Below are 20,675 nucleotides of genomic sequence, written 5' to 3'. Positions count from 1 at the left end.
TATCCTGACACAGTACTGACTTCATTGGTGGCACACAGAGGAGGATCCCCCAGCAGATCTTAATCCTCAGAAAGGCACATATGAGGAGAAACTCTCCCTCAAGGTGCCAAGCTGTTTAGGGGTTTAAATGTTCTCACAAGCACCTTGAATTCAGACCAGAAATGCATTGGCAGCTAGTGCAGTTCTTTTAAGACTGGCATTACATGCTAGTTATATGCTATTCAGGTCAGCAGTCAATCTGCTACATTTTGCAGTAGCTGCAGCTTCCAAGTCATCTCTAAGGGCAGCCCCACATACAGCACATTACAGTAGTCTAGTCAGAGGTTAACCAGTGCATGGACTACTATGGCCCTACCAGATTTTTAAAGATGCAAATGAATTAAAGGAGCAATGTAAACAAAGAGGATAAAGGAGTTAAACAAAATAGTGGAACCAAAAGATTTTTAAAGCTTAGAAATAACTAAAAAGTGTAATCTTTTACACATCTACTCTGTAGTAAGTCCCATGGGTTACACAGGATTTACCTCCAAGGTAATATAGTGTAGGAGTTCCATCCTTGTATTGAAGAAATGAAATGAAAGGATAAAAAAATTCCAAGACTTCCCAAGTAAGGAAGTCTTTCTGACAGGAAGTGCCATTGAAAGGGGCTGTGCTGGTTTGGTTGCCAGAGCAAATAAGACAGGTTAACAAAGAAAGGATGCACTTGAAGCAAAATGGTATGACCAGGCACCCATTCACACTATACAATTATAGTGCTATGTTTCCACTTTAACTGCTATGGCAATATTCCATATAAACCTGGGGTTTGCTGTTTAGGTCAGAGTATTTAGACTCCTTAACCAAAGAAATATAGTACTGCCCCAAACTACAAATCCCAAGATTCCCTAGGAACTCTGGGAGTTAAAGTGGAGTCATAGTGCTATAGTTGTGTAGCATGAATGAGCCCTCAGCTGCTACTGAACAGTAATAAAATCAAAAGCAAAATATCTTTTGTAATTCTCAGGACAGAGGGCAGGGGAATTCTATATCCTCAAACACTCATCTTGGAGCCAAACAGAAGTTTTCAATCAGCAGCTCATTAGAGTTTAGACAATTTTCTTTTTGGACTACAATTTTTACATTCCCCAAGGCAGCACAAGTTGAGTCTGGTGGTTGTAGTCCAGCAAACATATCCTTCCTGAGCTCTGCACATCATCATGGGAAGACAGGCATGACACACATGAGATGGAGGATGCTAGGATGGCTAGGAGTCTCTGTACGCACTTCTTCCTCTAAGACTAGGCCTCAGCCCTGGCTTACCCCCCTCATTAAGTTTCTCCTGTCCTGCTCTAAAACGGCTGAACGTCTTTGGAGAAAGTCCAAACAGTGGGCTGACTTTATTCATTACAAATTTGTTCTTTCCTCCTTCTCACATGCCCTATCTATAGCAAAACAAACTTATTACAAATCATTGATCTCCGCCAATGAGAGGTGCTCGCAGCGTCTGTTCTCCACCTTCAACACTTTGCTTAAACCTCCCTCTCCTCCTGTCTCTTCATCATTCTCTCCCAATAACTTCACTAATTACTTCATCTCAAAGATTACCACCATTCGCTCTGAGATAGTCCCTCCCGATTCTTCTTCTGCTCATAATCTTCTATCGCCCTCGCCTAAAAAAAAATCTGTGTTTCCTCCTGCTTCTCTGGATGAACTCTCTACACTTCTGAACTCTTCCAAACCTGCAACTTGTTCTCTTGATCCAATTCCTACTTGTCTTCTAATTTCCATAGCTCCCTCTCTTCTGCCCTCGCTTCTCCATATCTTCAATCTCTGTCTCTCTACAGGCTCCTTCCCTTCGGATTTGAAACATGCTCTCATTTCCCCAAATCTCAAAAAACCTTCTCTTGACCCCTCCTCGTTGTCTAGCTATCCGATTTCTCTTCTTCCCTTTCTTTCTAAGGTCCTGGAATGGGTTGTTTATTCTCGCTGTCTTGAGTTTCTTGAAGCCAACTCCATTCTTGATCCCTTTCAGTCTGGTTTTCGCCCACGACATTCTACAGAGACAGCTCTCACTAAGATCTCGAATGACCTTTTACGGGCCAAGGCTAATGGCCTTTACTCTGTTCTCATCCTTCTTGATTTGTCTGCAGCCTTTGACACTGTTGATCACTGTCTCCTAATTGACATACTCTCTGACCTTGGGTTCTCAGACTCTGTTCTCGACTGGTTTAGATCTTATTTGTCAGACAGATCTTTTGCAGTGGTCACAGGTGGTCAGACTTCATCCTCTGTTCCCTTATCTGTTGGAGTTCCCCAGGGCTCTGTTCTGGGTCCCCTTCTGTTTTCTCTCTACACACTGTCTTTAGGTAAACTCATCAGCTCTTTTGGTTTTTACTACCATCTGTATGCCGATGACACCCAGCTGTATCTTTCCACCCCCGACCTTTCTCCAAGGCTTGAACAGCAAGTTTCGTCTTGTCTCACAGCTGTCTCGCAGTGGATGCGCCATCGGCGTTTGAAGCTCAACATGTCCAAGACGGAGCTTCTTGTCTTTCCTCCTAAGTCCACCCTTCAACACTCCTTTTCTGTCTCTGTGGACAACATTTCTATTAAACCAGTCCAGCAAGCCCGCAGTCTTTGTTTTATCTTTGATTCTTCTCTGTTGTGTATCCCTCAGATCCAGACCACAGCCAAGGCTTATAGATTCTTTTTATACAACATTGCCAAAATCTGACCATATCTCTCCGCCTCTACTGCCAAGATCCTGGTCCATGCCCTAGTGGTCTCACGACTTGATTACTGTAACGTCCTCCTGGCTGGGCTTCTCTTTCTCACCTCCGTCCTTTAATTTCTGTCCAGCATTCAGCTGCACGCATTATCACATCCGCCCACTGCTCTGACCACATCTCTCCTGTGTTGGCATCCCTTCACTGGCTCCCCCTCCCTTTCCCTATTCAGTACAAGCTCCTGCTGTCGATGTTTAAAGCCCTCCATGGGTTGGCCTCTCCTTACTTATCAGACCTTATTTCTCCTCACCTTCCCACTAGGGCCTTCCCTTCTGGTAGCCAAGGTCTGATGTCCCATGCCCCATCTAGGATTCGCCCCTTTTCACTTGCTGCCCCTCACTCCTGGAACCTTCTTCCCTCACGAGCAAGGGCCATCACTTCTTTAACCAGCTTCAAAATGGAGTTGAAGACTATCCTGTTCAGAGAAGCGTTCCTAGACATTGCGTGACTGTCACTTGCTATCTGATGTTCTTTTTGTTGCCTGTTTTATTGAACCATTTCCTGTATTGCTATGTGTTTTATTTGTATTATCCTATCATTTCTTAGATTGTACGCCATAGGCAGGTTTACTCCTTTATATTTGTTGTTTTATGTACAGCGCTGTGCAAATGTACAGCATTATATAAACAAATAATAATAATAATAAAATAGGAGGAAGGAATATCAACAATCTGAGATATGCAGATGACACCATAATACTAGCAGAAAACCTCAAAGACCTGGAACAACTACTAAGAAAGATGGAGGAAGAAAGTGCAAAGACAGGCCTATTGTTGAACATAAAGAAAACAAAAATAATGACCACAGAGAACCTACACAAATTTGAATTAGACAATGAAGAAATAGAAATAGTAAAAGAATACTCATACCTGGGATTAAACATTGGAGACTGCAGCCAGGAAATCAGAGGAAGATTAAGTATGGGAAGGCCAGCTATGAAAGAAGTAGGGAAGATCTTAAAATGCATGGATATATAACTGAGCACAAAGGTTAGAATCCATACAAGCCATTGTATTCCCTATTGCCATGTATGGATCTGAGAGTTGGACAGTTAAGAAGGAGAATAGGAGCAAAATCAACTCATTCGAAATGTGGTGCTGGAGAAGAGTGCTAAGGATTCCATGGACAGCCAAAAAGACAAACAAATGGGTCCTGGAGCAGATCAAGCCAGAAATCTCTATGGAAGTCAAGATGACAAAACTCAAGTTGTTGTACTTTGGACACATCATGAGAAGGCATGAATCATTGGAAAAAACAGTAATGCTGAGAAAGGTAGAGGAAAGTAGAAAGAGAGAAAGGATGCATGCAAGATGGATGGACTCTATTAAAGAGATCGCGTGTATGAGTTTGCAGGAGTTGAGCAGAGCAGCGGAGAACAGAGGGTCTTGGTGATGTCTCATCAGCAGGGTCACCATGGGTCGAGATCAACTCGAGGACAGTTAACTACAACAACAACAAGGATGGACTGATGCGTGGCAAAACTGCTGCTGTGTCCTAACTACCTTTGGCATGACCTTCTCACAGTGCAAGATGCTTCCCCCGACACTGTAGGGCAGCAATTACCAAACTACAAAGCCAATAGCCATTACATTGTTTTCAGGTCCACTGCCATACACAGATAGAGTCCTCTGCAGTAGCCTCTTTAGTGCCTGATATCTCTTTTCCTGCCAGCATTCCATTTGCAATCCATTTGGAACAAGTCATTGAAGCCACTTCATTTCACTCAGTGCTCTTTTTTCTAGCCCAAATGCTTTTAGCTAACTATCCATATTAACAGACACCAGAGCACACTGAAAATACTTATCTGTGTTTATTGCCATTAAAGCATTGCTTAGCTAAGACATTGCTTGCCTTTGTGTATCAGTGCTAGTCCTTCTTGCCAGTGGTTGCACATTTACAAAGAAGTAAAAAAGAGTCCAATTTTGATATAGATTTGATACAGTATTCCACACTGAAGGTAGTAAGTAAGTAGACTGGCAAAAGTCTGAACTGCTGAACATGTAAGAATAATTTGAAGCTAGTGGAACAGTTTCCTTAGGAATAAATCATATGATCTAGTAATAAAATCCATCTGTGTTGCAAGCGACCTGAAGTGGTCCTGTGACTGAGTTTTGAATTCACAGCTACTTCATTTAAAGGCAGTTTAGCAGCCAAAATCATATACTTCTTGAGTGTCCACATCACTACTTGATCACTCGTTTAAACCTAGACATCCTAGAATCTCCCACTAGCAAAGGGCGAGAAAAGGCATCTGAGCAACTTCCTAATGACGCTACAAATAATATCTTGCATCATAAAAGCCATTGAAATTTATGGATAGATCCTTGGTGCTGAAACAACAATTTCTCTTACCTTTTTGGAATTATGTTACTGTTGCTGGGGAGCCTGCATCTCTTAAACGATTATTTCACGTTAATATTGATGTTCACCAGACATTGTTTTATCTGTAGAAATTCCAAACCAGCCACCACATTCTCCTTCTACAGATTTAGATTCTACCATTTCTTCAATAATCTTAAAGTTGCATAACTCTTCTTCCGTAGCCAGTATCTACAACTGAATTTTGAAATAGATTTTACTTTAAGGCAATGGGTTGGGGATTTTTTATTTATTTTATTTGTCTAATTAAAACCAGACAGAGACTACTCATTCATTACACAATTTGACCACTAAACAGATAATAGTGGTGTTGTTCTATGGAAAAAATGTTATTCCTATATATGATTTCTTCACTATATGTGCTCTTATGTGCATCTGCGCAGGTGGCAACCTACATCTCAGTAAAGCAGCATGTGCTACTTACATTAAAGTGTAGATATCAGGGGATTCAATGAATACATTTGTATCATGTTTAAAAGGTGAGCATTTCCATTGATAAAACAACAGCATTTGGGTTATACTGTTCCCTTCTTTTTCACAAATGTTGGTATATATGCATCAGAGACAGAATAGCTTGTGATGGAGAAATAGTTGAACATTGGGCATCTGTAGACACTTCAGAAAAACAGCAGCCACCTGGAGAAGCTATAGTGACTAGCTAAAGGTGCAATAAATGAGTTTTCATTTTGCCAAATTGTGTTTTATTGCTGAGGTAGCAGTAGAAATCCAGGCATAAACTGCTCTTTAAGGCCCTAGAGGTTTCATAGTCCTGTTTAAACAGAATGGACTACTGCCAATTCTTCTCAGAAAGACAATAAATCTGCCTACCCATTGATTTGAGTCAATGTGAGGAGGTCTTTCAAGGGTTAATAATTTCATCTGTCATATACGAAAGGGAAAATTTAACCCTAAAAATGACCACCCTATCAGCTTTCAAGGATGCTTCAGTGTTGTATGTGACACTATTCTAGCACTGCCTCTCTTTGATTTTTAGTGTATGTAACACTGCTCTAGCACTGCTTCTCCTTGGTTTTTAGTGCATGTCCATTCAGATACTGACATTCTTGCATCAAGGTGGAAGGGAGGGAAAGAGAAAGAGAGATCCTTGTAAATAAACCACCTCAGTGTTAAACTGGGATTGAACCCAAGTGGTAAATTCTTCTGTTTTTACTCCCTCATGAGATTAAAGTGTGGCATCCTTGTAGGACTAGTCTATAATGTCAAAAGTAATAAGCTAAATTCTGTTCTAGCCCCTCCTTAAACTACCAATCCCAGGATTCCATAGGATGATGCCAGGGCAATTAGAGAAGAATGACAGCACTATAATTCTGTTTCACATGTCAGGACAAAACAACTGTATTAGATTGGCTTGCATATTGAAATATTACATGCTACTGCAAAGACAATACTGCAGTCAGTTTTTTACCAAACTTCTGCCTGGAGGAGTTGACAACTGCTGAACTCTCCATGAAGAGATAGAGAATGGTCCCTTCCCATACATAAGAGTTTGGCTCCATACCGCTTCCCCACAGATGGAGGAAAAAACCAATGGTTGTGTTGTGTCCCATTTTATTCTATGGTAGTAATGTGCACACAGTTGTGCCAATGTGTCCTGCATGCACATGCCACCACTGAATAAAAGGGCCTGGTGATCTTCAGGCACTTGAATCCACGGATAGCTAGCGCACCAATATGGCAGGTCCATTGCACAGTCCTATATGTTTTATGCATATGAACAGTCTGCCAGTTCTCCAGATGATATTCAATGACAATTGAACAACAAAATGTTGGGAAAAGATGACATACTCAGTTATAAGAAAACTGGGTTTTTCTCTACACATAAAAATTAAGGTGGTCTTTGTTCCCATTGGATTTATACTATCTTATTCGTTTCAATGATTGTAGTGTGACTATGCCCAATGGTGAGTGGTATGTCAGGCAGATTAGTGCAGATCCTCAAATCAGCTGTAGATCTTTTTACTTGAGTGGTACCTATCCAAAGGGTCAGGAGACAGTGGCTCCATTTAGCTAATCCATCTACGGGTTGGGGAAATGTATATACAATCCCAACTGATCTCCTCTACTTATTGCACTATGACTTTTGATATCACATTTGAAGGTTACCCTCTTAGGGACCATGGGTGAACTTTAAAAGAGCAAGTTTGCCAACCTGTTGGGAACACTGATTAATAACAGACTGCATGAAGGTCAGCAATGAAATGCTACATGGCCACGTGGTTCCATTGGAACTGCTGGTGGTATAGTAAAGATGAGCCTGGCTAATTCAGACTAATTCAGAATTCAGCCTCAAGGCTATTCAGTTTATTTCTGTTTATAGTCCAGAGGATATGTGAGAGAAAGGATATTAGAACAGCAGATGGTTATTCACCTATAATGAGAAGACAAGAAAAAAGGACAGAGCATAAACAGAAGAGGCCTCATTACAGTAAAAACAAAACAACCCAGGTCCCACACTGTATCAGGATTATAAAGCAACCTTTGAAATATGTTATATAAGTGCCCTTTTAAAATCCACTATTCTAAGGAAAGTGCTCTTGAACCACCTGCCTTCAAAATTTCTTTCCTTCAACTACTGTTTGACCTTCCTTCCACATGCTCCATACTAAGTATTTATTAAAAATTTCCCCCACTTGTCTCCTCCAGGTAAGACAGTCAGTGTTGTGCAGCAGTTGGGATGTTTCACTGGCATCTGGGAAATCCAGGTGAATTACTGCAATGTGCTCTCTGTGGGGCTGCTTTTGAATGCTCCTTGGTCCAAAAAGCTGTACCCAGAGGAGCCAGTTATAGGGAGCACACAACTCCTTCCTTTTCATGAACTACTGATCTGTTTCTGGACAAAATTTAACGTGCTTGTTATGGCTTGTGACATCCATACACTTAAGGTCCAGATTATCTGAAGAATCATATTATCTTGTACATGCCTGACCAAATTTTGAGATTTTCAGGGGAGGCCTTCTTTTTGTCACAGCACCCTCACAGGTATGTCTAATGATGGGAACATAGGAATGGGCCTTTTCAGGGGTTGCCCACAGACTCTGGAACTCCTTTCCGGGATAGACTGTGAAGATAAAAATGGAGAAGAGGACCATATTTACTGCTTTGACTTTGAGCCCCTGAGAGGAAAAGCAGAGTATATGTGGAACAAATCAATAAATATAACCACCTCTTTTTTCCCCACCCTGAAAATAGCTGGTGTAGGCACAGACACTACAGTTTTTGCTTGCCATGACTGAGTGGTAACTGTGGCAGTGGAGAAGCCCTGCACTATACCTACCTGGACTACATCTGCATTAGCAGTATAGCATGTGGAAGTGTCATCATAGCAGCCCTATTTGGAATAGCAGGTGTATTAGCAAGTATAAAAGCTATGATTGTTACCACATTTTTGCTATTGCTTGTGGTATAATAGTGAGAGAATTGTTTCCATCTGCCTCTGCCACTGTTTATGCTATGCTTTAACTGCTTGGCATAAACCAGAACACACAGGGTTCTACTGCTTTGTAAATGCTGCTTGTAAAATTCAAATTATTTTTGTCAGGGCATCAAGATCATTATATTCAGCGAATTATTGTGTCTACACATTAGCATCAATATGCCAGATTAAAACATCTTTTTTGTGAGTACATTTTACCACCTCAGAAGGGTGGAATTGTGCCAGAGTGACAGAAGTGGCTAATATCATTCATTGCAAAGGGATCTTGTAGAACCATTGAGACTAACTTGGAGAAATAAATAATTTGATAGCATAAGATTTCATAGACAATCTATAATCCAAACTAACACGGCTATGTCTTTGAATTCTATCATCCATTGCAGTATTACAAGAACTTACAACAAATGAACAGACCAATGAAGCCCTAGGCAACCATCTTTACCAACCTATTGCCCTCCATATATGAAATAAACATATAATCTTCAGCATAAGGACTTTTTTGGCCATAGTACAAACTCCCCAGAATCTAATCAATATAGCATTAATAAATTATTATTATTACAGTGGAGCCTCTGCATATGCTGCCTTTTTATAGGCGGCTTTGAGCATAGGCGCTCAAAGCCGCCGGTGCGCGCGAGGAGGAAGGGGCGGCGTGTCCCATTCAATTGAATGGGCGCACGCACCCGTTGCGCCTCGCGCACCGCCGCACCGCCACGCATGAGCCCCATTGGAAACAATGGGGCTCGAGCATAGGTGGATTTTTTTATACGTGGAGGGATCCGGAACGGATCCCCCACGTATAATAAGGTTCCACTGTATTATTATTATTATTATTATTATTATTATTATTATTATTATTATTATTATTAAATTATGTATAGCCCGCCCAATCACTAGGAATCCAGGCAGGTTACAACAGTAAAAATACATTACAATAAAATACTGAATGGTCCCTTCCCAACCCCCTCCCCAATATTAAAACTAGAATTAAACAATTTTTGGTGCATTACAGACTGCCCAAAAGGGGCGGTCTCGCACCGCTGCCTGTTGCTGCATCCGGGAACTGCAGCAGCCAAACCACGTGGTTCCCGGGCGCAGCAACAAAGAAGTGCCAAAATGGCGCTTCTTCCTGGGCTCTGGAAGAGGCGCCGCAAGGTGCGAAGAGCACACTCACAGTGCCACTTCTGGTCTGCGACGTCCGGATGCTGCGCATCCGCAACATCAAAATGGCAGCACCCATCTGTATGTGGCGCCGCCATTTTGATGTAGTCGTTACACGCGAGGGGCAAGGCGCATCAGGAAGCGCCGCCCCTCGCGCGTAATGACAGCACAATGAAGGCGCCTCATGGCCCCGTCTGTAACGTGCCATAGTTTAAAAACAGTAAAATGTAATACAGCATTAGGTTAAAATTAAAAACAATTTGTAGGGCAGAGAGACATACATCAGAAAAGTGAGATCATATTCATAAACATACACAAGGAAAGAAGCTAGAGTTACCTAGGTTGGGAAGGCCTGCCTGAAGAGATCCATCTTAAGAGCCTTTTTGAAGGCTGTAAGAGTGGGGATATGGTGGGTCTCTTCCGGCAGGTAATTCCACAACTTCGGCGCAGCAGTAGAGAAGGCCCTTTGAGTGACAAACATTAGCCTAGCTTTTTTTGGCTGAAGTAAATCTTACTTCAGAACCTCAATGTGCAGAACGGACAGTACGAAGAAGGCGTTCCCTCAAGTATTCTGGACCCAAGCAATTTAGGGCTTTAAAGGTAATCACCAACACTTTGTACCTTGCCTGGAAACTGATTGGCAGCCAGTGAAGGGACCATCATCAATACGTAGAAAATAATGTATTCCATTCCCTCTGGAAGGCACCAGCTGTTCCATGTTATAGATGACATTTTCATTTTAGTTCAATTTTTATAGGATTTTACTAAAGTCTGAAAAATTCTTTATTTTCAAGATGCAGCAAATTTAATATTAATGCAGAGAAAAAGAAGCTTACATATTTGTGCATCCCATTCTAGGGCACTGAGTACTTAAATGCTCAGAGATGAATCCCTGTGTATCCAGCCATGGTAGTACTGAATCAAGTTTGTACATAAGAGCTGGAAATGTTTTGCCAATTGCAGTTTGAACTATAAACTAATGCCAAATTCATTTTATCCATTAAAAGGCTGAAGAGATGGAATGAGTGGGGTTAGGCTGAGTGGGAAGAGAAAAGAGATTAGTTTTTTAAATTAAAATTTAAAATTTCTAAAAATTTGAAAATTTAAAACTTTTACTCTTTTAAAATTTTCTTTGAAAACATTGCATCTTACCAAATTTCTGCATCATCTACACAAAACTATGTACATGTAAATACACTGAGACTGTGCATATGATATTGTAATGGAAAAGTGGCGACAAAGTTGTTAGATACCGGTTCTGCAATCACAACATTGTGTGTTCGATCCTAGAGGAGGGCTCCAAGGTCCACTCAGCCTTCCATCCTTTCATAGGTTAGTAAAATGAGTACCCAGCTTATTGGAGGCAACTGGCTTTCACACTGTAAACCACTAAGGGAGTGCTAGTTCACTGATATGCTAGTTGTTTATTTCACAACTATTACCATTACATTCAGTGATATACAGGAATTACGATTTATGAATAGCCTTAGTACAAAACACATTGCTAAGGGTTCTGTATGGTGTGGTATAGGAGGAGGGGGGGTGATACAGTGAATTACTGCATGAGGTGACATCAACCCTAGTGACATCACTGGGTCTCAGTCCCTCATATGAGTGATCTCCCATGCAACAGGCAGAAGTAGGATGCCTATAGCAATTCCCCCTCATTCCAGAGACAGCTCACAAGAGTGAAGGGTGGCACCATTAGCCAGCTGCTTCCTGATCAACAGGGGAATTGACCCTGGTTGACCACAGCAGTTGATTCTCATTACGTGGACACTGGGGGACTTTCACAATCCCTACGTAACTCCTAAAGCAGGGGCTACATAGGGATCATGATTATGAAATAATCACAACTGTGTAACTCTAACAGGATCCTGGCCTTTTTCTTTTTCCCTGGAAGACTCCCCAGCTTTAACATTTATATAGCAGACAGGTTGATGACTGTTCCCCAGACTGGAAATAACTGTACATATTGAAATTGTTCAATATCAATGGAAGATAATTATGTTTCAGTTTGTTTTTAAAGAATTTATCAATATACTGAAGTTCAGCATGGACATAATTTCAGGTTTAAAATATTCAGTTACAGGAAAATGCCAAACTGACAAATGTTCTCATCTCTATTTTAGTCACATGATTTTTAAGATGAAGGTGTCCAGACCTAACAGTGGCACAGAATTACCACAATTAAACTCAAAGCCACCCTTTTCCTACTGGTTCAATTCTGTTCTGTCCCATTCTTTCATTACTGTGATCTGTTACCAAGGTGACCCCCTGGATGTGATTTATGTGGTATTCAACCAGCTTTGGATAATATCCCTCATAAAACATTATTTATGTACATTTATAGCAAAGTGTTGTACCAAGTCTCTAATAGATGGACATTTTTCACATCATTTTGGATCACACAGAAGGGTTGTAACATAGAGATTAGGAGTGAAGAAAGTGCAGCCTATGGGTTGCATGTGGCCTGTGAGACCCCAATTTGTTCCCCTAAAGCCACCCCAAAGTAATCACACCCCCTTCCAAGAAATTGATTTGGGGACAATTTTGCGTCACCCCAAGAACAGCATAAAAGCATTGCAAAATACAAGAGTTTGGCCCTGGCAAACAAGCCCAAGGCCATAGTTTGGGGGGGGGAGTTTTCGGGCTATGTAGCTATGTTCTAGAAGAGTTTATTCCTGATGTTTCACCATTCAGCAACAGACCAACACAGAGATTAACATGTAGATCACTACCTCTCAACCAAGGGCTGCACAGTATATATACCCCACTCACTTCCATGCCAGAATTCTCTGAAGACACCAGGCACAGATGCTGGCAAAATGTCAGGAATAAATTCTTCCAGAACACGGCCACATAGCTTGAAAAACCCACAAAAAACTATGGATGTTGGTAATGAAAGCCTTCAACTTCACAAACCCCAAGACCGCACACATACTTAAACCTAAAATTGCACAAATCAACAGAAAATGAAAATAGAATTGACATAATACCTTGTGCAGTTGTATCACACATAGTAGCATGGCCCTGCAATGGGATGCTGGGACAAAACTGGTGCCCCCCCTGCCACTGCAGTTGTTTATCCTTGTTCTTGATTCTAAACCCTTAAATATAACGTTATGCAAAAATACAAGTGCTTTGAAAGGGAAGAAAGGCAAGAGAACAACCCTAACTATGACTGGATAGAGAAGACCTCCTATGGATATCAAAAATCTGTGGATGCTCAAATCACATATCCCTTACATATCATGGCAAAATCAATGTTTACTTTTTTTTGGGGGGGGGGGGAGACTTTTGAATATTTTCAATCCATGGATGCAGAATCAGTGAATGTGGCTGGCCAACTGTATGCTGCTGATTTCAAATGAAGACAGCTATAATCTAAGCCAAGCATCTTTACTCTGCAATTGTTCAATCACATATCTCTCCTCTTTTGATTAAAATGTTGAATTTGGAAGTCATCCATCGGAAACATCGCTCTCCTAAGCTTTTACAAAGTCACAGAAGCGATTTGCAGTGCCCTAGCTTTCAAATTAAGATTTTTATTTCATTTATGAGGGTATAAGGACATGCAATTTAAAGGGGGGAAATGTCAGGTTAATTGCCTGAAAGCAAAGGTTTCATATTTTAATTAAGCTTTAAGTAGAGTTGCTTAATTGCTCTTTGATTTTTTGCTTTCAGATATGATAATATGAAGCTGGTTAAAGAATATCTTTACTGATTAAGTAAGAACAATAGGAACTTATCAGAGATTGTAGAACCAAGGGAATTTAACATGGTACACTTCTTTCTCCTCCAGCGGTTTTCACATCACAAGCATGAAACAACTGAACCTGTTTCATCAGTGTCCATAGCACTGAATTACTTATGATACTACTTTTAGATTAATGCATTACAGGCCTAATGTAAATATTGCATCAGGTATATAAAAAAAAATAATGAACTGTAGCATGTATAAAATTAGCACACCAATCCAGCACATGACCAGGTCACATATCCCTGGTGGTCAGACATCAAAAAAATTATTTCTTTATTTTTTGGACTATAGAGCCTCTACAGACCACCCCTAAGCCAGCTGCCCTTTTTCGCACTGGATCAGGGCTGGGCTGTGGCAACCTCACGCCACGACCACAGTCCAGCCTTTTGAGGGTGCAAAAGTGCCTCCTTTTTGTGCCGTCAAAAGGGCACCATAGCCACATTGCTGCAGCTATACAGCACTCCTTCGGCGTTGCATTGTATGGACACAGCGCCAGAGGAGTGCCAAGACACTGTGCCCCATGTGGAGTGGCGCACACCGTCAGGGTGCCCTGGGGGGTGGAGTCGGGTGTGTGTCATGAGGATGCTACGCCCTGACTTTGCCCCCATTCTAGCCTTAATGGCCGGTGTGTACAAGGCCTATAGTTCCCAAAATGTTCCAGCAAGCATCTTCTTGCCAGCACTGTCTACAGAATTCTGGGAGCTGTGGAGCAAAATCTAACTCTGCTAATAGTTTTCAGCCTGCAGACAAGCTTGACAAACCAAATGTAAAAGAAGAATGTTTTTCCTATTTGTGGGATTGCATGTCATTACCACTTCTTTTCCTTCATTTTAAGGTGATCATGGCTCAATCTATCTATATTGTACATGCAGCTATATAATGTCCAACTGGCTTAGTTCAGGTCAGGTAGCCATTCTTATTTTTCTTCCTGATTTCTGATCTAGTCCTGGTTTCTCTCTCCTAGTTTTCTTCCTCCTTCCTCTTTATGCTTCAGTTAGTACAAACCAAATTGCACTCAATTAACCCAGTAGTAAGCAGCCTGTGTTCAAAGTGGGGGTGGGTGGATTGATTGATTGACTGGGTTTCTATCCCACCTTTCTCCCAAAATGGGATTCAATGCATACTTCTGAGCAATTGTTTTAGAACTTTCGAACAGAAAACAAATTTCTTCTTAGGATAAGCAAAAGAAATAAACATAATTTTTAAAAAGGAGGAGAAGTGGGGCTTTCCTTGACGAGATGCCCTCTGATTTACAGCACACCCAGAACTGTACTCATTCACTTTTCAGAGACAGGAATGAATGTTCCCCCTCCTCCTCTTAATGTCTCTAAAATTGGATCAGTATTGAAAAGAAGCGTTGTCCGTTTGAAAATATGTTTTCTCCTTCCTTCATTTCTGATTTTGAGATTGGTCCTATTCACACTACAAATTAACCTGGTTTGGAAAATGGGTTATTTCCCTGCTGTTCAGACTTGCACCAATTGTACTCAGTGCAATTTGCAGGACAGCAACCAAAAAGACCATTTAAACTGGTGCATTTGGCACCGGATCCCTTAGTGGGTCATTTTTTAAGAACCACAACAATCCACATCTCCGATGGTATGAGTAAGCTATCAGATTGATTCAGATCGTGCAGCCACTGTTCAGGAAATATAGGTGCCTCCATTTTGATCCAGAAAGGTGGCAAATGGGAGAGATTTGCTGCCTTAAAATATAGTGGGAATGGTGAATTGATTTTGAATCAAGTCACAGATGTGAAACTTTCCATGCAAAAAATGAAAGTGTGACTGGCCCCCTTGTATTTTATAATGTACATTGGGGAGGGAGGGTGGGTGGGAATACAACATACACATACTGCCTATGGATCTGAGGGAGATTGGTAATTTGGTAATTTTGATCAGGGTCTGATAAAAGCATTTTGATGTTACAACAATATATTATCTAACATTAATTAAACAATGTTATAGTTATAAGTATATGTCCAGGAAAGTGGCAAGCAGCTGATAGCAACAGGCTTAGTTATCAAATAGTGAGTTGCAACAAAGACACAGAGTGTGAGGCAAGTCAAATCCAAAGTGTACAAAGCAAGGTCCTTAGAGCATGCCAAAAAGTTCAGAAATCCAAAGAGCCATAGCCATCAGTCAATCCATTGGTCAGGGTTCCAGAGAGCAGCAAGGTCAGGCAAAGGTCCAAAGATTCAGTCTCAAGAAACAGGCAAACAAGGAGTCCACAACAAGTGTGCTTTTCACCAAGAATGTGTTAACATCTGACAAAGTCTAGGTCAGTGGTTCCCAACCTGTGGGTCGGGACCCCTTTGGAGGTCGAATGGCCCTTTCATGGGGGTCGCTTAAGACCACTGGAAAACACCTATTTAATTACAGTTATAAAGTAGCAATGAAAATAATTTCATGGGTTTGGGTCACCACAACATGAGGAACTGTATGAAAGGGTCGTGGCATCAGGAAGGTTGGGAACCACTGGTCTAGGTGTTCCTCCCAGGCTTTTATCTCCAGCACTTCCTAGTGCAGCTACTCCTTACTCGCTTGGCGTTTTGTATAAAATCTCTGAGATTGACACAGCCCTGCCCTTTCTGCCTTACACTGGCTGTAAGAAGGCATGGGTAAGTTCTCCTCCTCAATGCCCAAGTTAGCAAGATACACTGCTGCCTGGATGCCAAAGTCCTGGCAGGAGCCTTGGCAGAACTGGGGCCAAGGTGAAGGTCAAGTTTCTCCACCTCTCTCTCCTCTTCTGAGTTCTCAGCTGGGCATGCCTCCAGGCTGGGCATGACACTATATAATATTATCATTATTGTTAATCATGTTATATGGATGTATAAATAAACACAGTACTTATTGATTAGTTGTTTTTCCCTAACTTCAGCACATACATTCCATGCTTTCTCTGTTTAAAAAGTTAGGTCAGAATCTGTATGGCAGATACAACTCTGTAACCTGCAGTTACTCACTCATGACTAAAATCCACCAAACAGTCATACCTTTATTAGCCAACCTAAATGCACAATATACTTGTTGCAAGCTCCACTGGCTTCTTCATCAGGCAAAATGTTACATACCAAACATGAGAAAAAATAGAGATGTTAGTAAGATGCCTGCATTTTTTTGACTGTTACGCTTTCATGATCACTACATAGTCCATAGTTTATGGGCTAGCTTATGTAGGGACTGTAAAAGTCACCCAATCTGCACTACCCAATCTGCACTAAACAGGAAGCAGCCACTGCAGTCGATGAGGGTCTGATTCCTATCTTTTGGGAAGCAACTGATTTGTACTCTCAATCCCCCCCCCACACACACACACACACAGAGAGAAGCCATCTCTGGCCTTATTTCTATCTGTCATAATGGGGGTTGCTTATGGGAAGGTGGAAATGACAGCAACAAGTTTCCAAGCAACAGGAAAACAGACACAAACACCCAGCAGTAACTGCTGCCCAATAAGTGGGAATCGAGAGGGATATCGAGCCAGAATTCACTCCATACCACTGCAACTAAGGTGCTTATGCATACGTAAAAACCACACAGGAATCCACCTGTAGTTTTCTCCATTCTTCTTCATTAATAACTTTTGCTCTTCTGGTATCTGGCCCCTTGTGTCCCAGTTTTCATCCATGAAATGTTGAAAGGTGTATGCAACCAGGGCTTTGTATGCAAGATCTCTTGTAAAAGCAATATGGACCAGCTCCAGATTTTTATGAAAACAAAGTATTAGTGTTTGCTATGATACAACTTACTTAGTAATGCTTCTTTCTCCTCTAATCTCTCCTGTTTTCTGTTTGACAATCTCCTTCTTGTAATTATACCCCCTTCCTTCTCTGGAATGCAGAGAACACAAACATCTACAACCTGGAAATGTGTTCACCCAGATGTTCCATAAAAAGGGAGCAAACAAAAAAAGGCCAGTTCCATGGTCTTGTGGGGAAACATCTGGTGTCAGTTAACTGTTGGTTTACATATAACTCAGAGGAAGTGTTTTGGAGATGCTGAAAAAACAGTGGTATAAAGAGTAGTTTCCATTAATATCACAATCCTATCATTGCCTTGTCAGGCCCAGAGGAGCAAAGGAAAGATTTTAATTGGGAGCTTCCTGATTTACAACTCAGTCAGATGATTAACACTGCACTGCAGGAGTTAATAGGTTGCTGTGTGTACTAGGAAAAAAGAGTAAACTTTGTGTCCAGAAATGGACTGGCAGCCAATGGAGCTAGTGCAACAAAGCAGTTCTGTGCTCTCTGTAGCTAGCCCCAGTTAACCACCTGGCTGAAGATCTTTGGGCCAGCTGAAGTTTCTGAGCACTTTTCCAAGGCAGCCCCATGTAAAGGCCATTAGAGTAATCCAAATGGGATGTAAGCAAGGCATGTACAACCCATTAATCCTGTTTAACAGATAAGGCTGTTTACTCTGGAGTTTCCAGGAAACTCTGAGTGAACCCTGGTGTGTTGGACATGAGGACAGCTGGATCAGGCTGGAGCTGAGTGGCCCAGCTGTCCATGTATCTACATGCCCACCATATTGTTCCACTGGCCTATCTCCTTTGATGCTGTCACCACAGTTCCTGCAGCCTTTCTAGCCAAGCAGCTCCCTATGAGAGCCTGATGGTCACTTCTGTTGAGGCCAGAATGGGGTGTCCCATCATGCAATCATCAAGAAGTAGGTCACTCACTGCCTCCTTGTTGATCATGTGAGTTCCCCATTCTGACCTCAGCAGAAGTGATGGAAATGGCCAGGATCTCACAGTGAGATATTTGACTGGCTAAGAAACTTATCGCACTCACTTTCGTCCCCAATCTGAGCATGTGCAGGGGAAGCGCGTGGTTGTGGGAGAATGCATTTTATCGTATGCTGCACTGTTTTCAAACCAGCCCCATGCCGTCACCCATCACCAAGCTGTCCTCAATCCGGGCTCAGCCGTGTGATCATGTCAACCTGGGCCAGCTCTGTAGCATAATACTCTGGATTAAGTTGGCCAGTATAGGCATGCTGTTAAGCATCCTTGGAAATATTTGTTGTTGTCATTGATCAATATATATGAGGAATTAGGAAATCTGATGAGAACAATACACATTAGTAGTTTTTAATATTTACCAATAAACACTGCAGCTTTCTAACTGTGGCAACTGATTCCACTTGCTGTTAAAATGACTGGTAACATGTTGATGTGTCCTGAATGTCTGATATTCACACCATTCATATTCTAGTGCTACTCATATATTCAATATACAGAAAGAGGGGCAGAGGGGGAGCAAGGGAGAGAAAATATATTCAGATATGCACTAAAATTCAGTAGATCTTTATTTGGATCTAATATCATTGTGGCCTGTGTAATTGGATTTTTAGTGTTCACAGTGTGAATCAAAGAAGGCAAGTGCTTCATTCAGGCACACTTTCTTGGCCACTAAGTTGAGCCATACAGCTTGAACTCCTCAAAGGTCTTCTGTTGTTCACATGAATAAGAATGACTTGTGAAATATAAGTTCTAAGGATTTGGGCATAAAAATTGTTTTGTAAATTGGAGGAAGATGGCAAGATAAAACTATTCTGATTCATGCATATGTAACAAGAATGTAAAGTTCCTAATTCAGGTTCAACATGCTTCAGATCTGGTGATGGTATGACAATTTTTAGAGCTACTTTCTGGATGATTTGAATGATGAAGTTTTAAGTGGACAGTAGGAAGAAAATTCTAGAGTTTTCTTGTCAAGATTTATTCAGGAGAGATTTGCCTTTGCCTTCAGAGAGTGGGTTTCATGCTGAGCAAGGATTTGACCTCTGCCTGAAGTCCTTCTCTTTGTGAAAAATATTACAATTCAAATAATTATGAAATTTGTTTTTTAAAAAGCTGGCCTAATCTATTTCAACAGCACAATGAAGATTTTGCATGATTTTGACTGTTTAGAAATAATTTTTAAAAGAACATTTTAAAAGGATAGTTAACAGCTTTATTATCACAAGCTTGTGTCTTTTTTTTTTCCAATTCCAGTGAACCTTAACACTATTATATTATTTTCATTGCCCAACAGGTCATGAAACTGAAAACATACTTAACATTACAAGTTCAACACAAGCAAACAACTCGCTCAGTAAACAGAGCACTGCTCAGGGCCATTTATGCAATGCACAAGTGTATTTTTGCTTTGGCAAACAAAAAGGAGGTAGTTGATACCTCCTGGGTGCTAACTCCACATTTTACCAGACAATTCCAAAAAACATCTTTTGATGCCAGAAAATACAGTATTTCAAATCAAAAGTTTACATCCAAGGCTGGCTGTTGGTACATTTTTCTCGGCCTGGTTCACTCTATATTAAAGCTCTCATTCCTTTGAGGCATACACATTTGTACATATTATTCCAAATCCAGAAACTACCATTCTATCTTCCAGAGAAACAATGGTTCCTTCCTTCACTTCTGACTTGGTGCAAAGACTAACAAGCACTAGACCTTGTGTCAGGTGTTCTTTCCTACAAAGTAACAAAGACAGAAAAATAAACACATCCTGATTTCCCTTTTCATTAAAGGAAAAACCTAGAAGTGCTTTCCTTGTTCCTTGATTGTCCCCCCTCATCTGTAATCCCTTCAGGCATGCCCTGATTTGGGGAGTAGTTAACCTGGGCTGATTTTTTTCATAAATGAAAGTAGTTTCTGCATAATAAAAAAAAGAAAATTACTTCAGAAAGGAGGAGAAGGGAGAAAGAAAAAGAAATGAATTGCCTATGGAGGCTTTCAGTGAAAGCAATATTGAAAACCCACGCTGAGAGCCAGCAACAGTATGTAGAAATCTTGTAGCATCTTTGAGACTAAGGACCTTATCCCATGGCTTAATAAATCGATTTACCACTATCTGGTTTAAAGCTTAATTTGGGTGGCATCTTGTTATCAGAAGGCTTTTGCTGCCAAATTTGCTGTTGAAATACTGCCCAGGTCCATCCCTGCTTCCAGGAGCACTCCTCATGGCTCTTTTCTGATCTGGGAGTTTTCTGAGTTAATAAAATGGCTGCCGTAGCACTCTTGGAAGTGGGGATGGACCCGGGCTGTATTTGGGTGGCAAATTAGGTGGTAAAAAACTTCTAATAACATCAAGATGCCACCAAATTAATCTTTAAACCAATATATTAAGCAATGGGATAAACTCCTTACT

Source organism: Sceloporus undulatus, chromosome 3 (assembly GCF_019175285.1).
Source record: "Sceloporus undulatus isolate JIND9_A2432 ecotype Alabama chromosome 3, SceUnd_v1.1, whole genome shotgun sequence".
NCBI lineage: Eukaryota > Metazoa > Chordata > Lepidosauria > Squamata > Phrynosomatidae > Sceloporus > Sceloporus undulatus.
Note: the sequence above shows the minus strand (reverse complement) of the source record.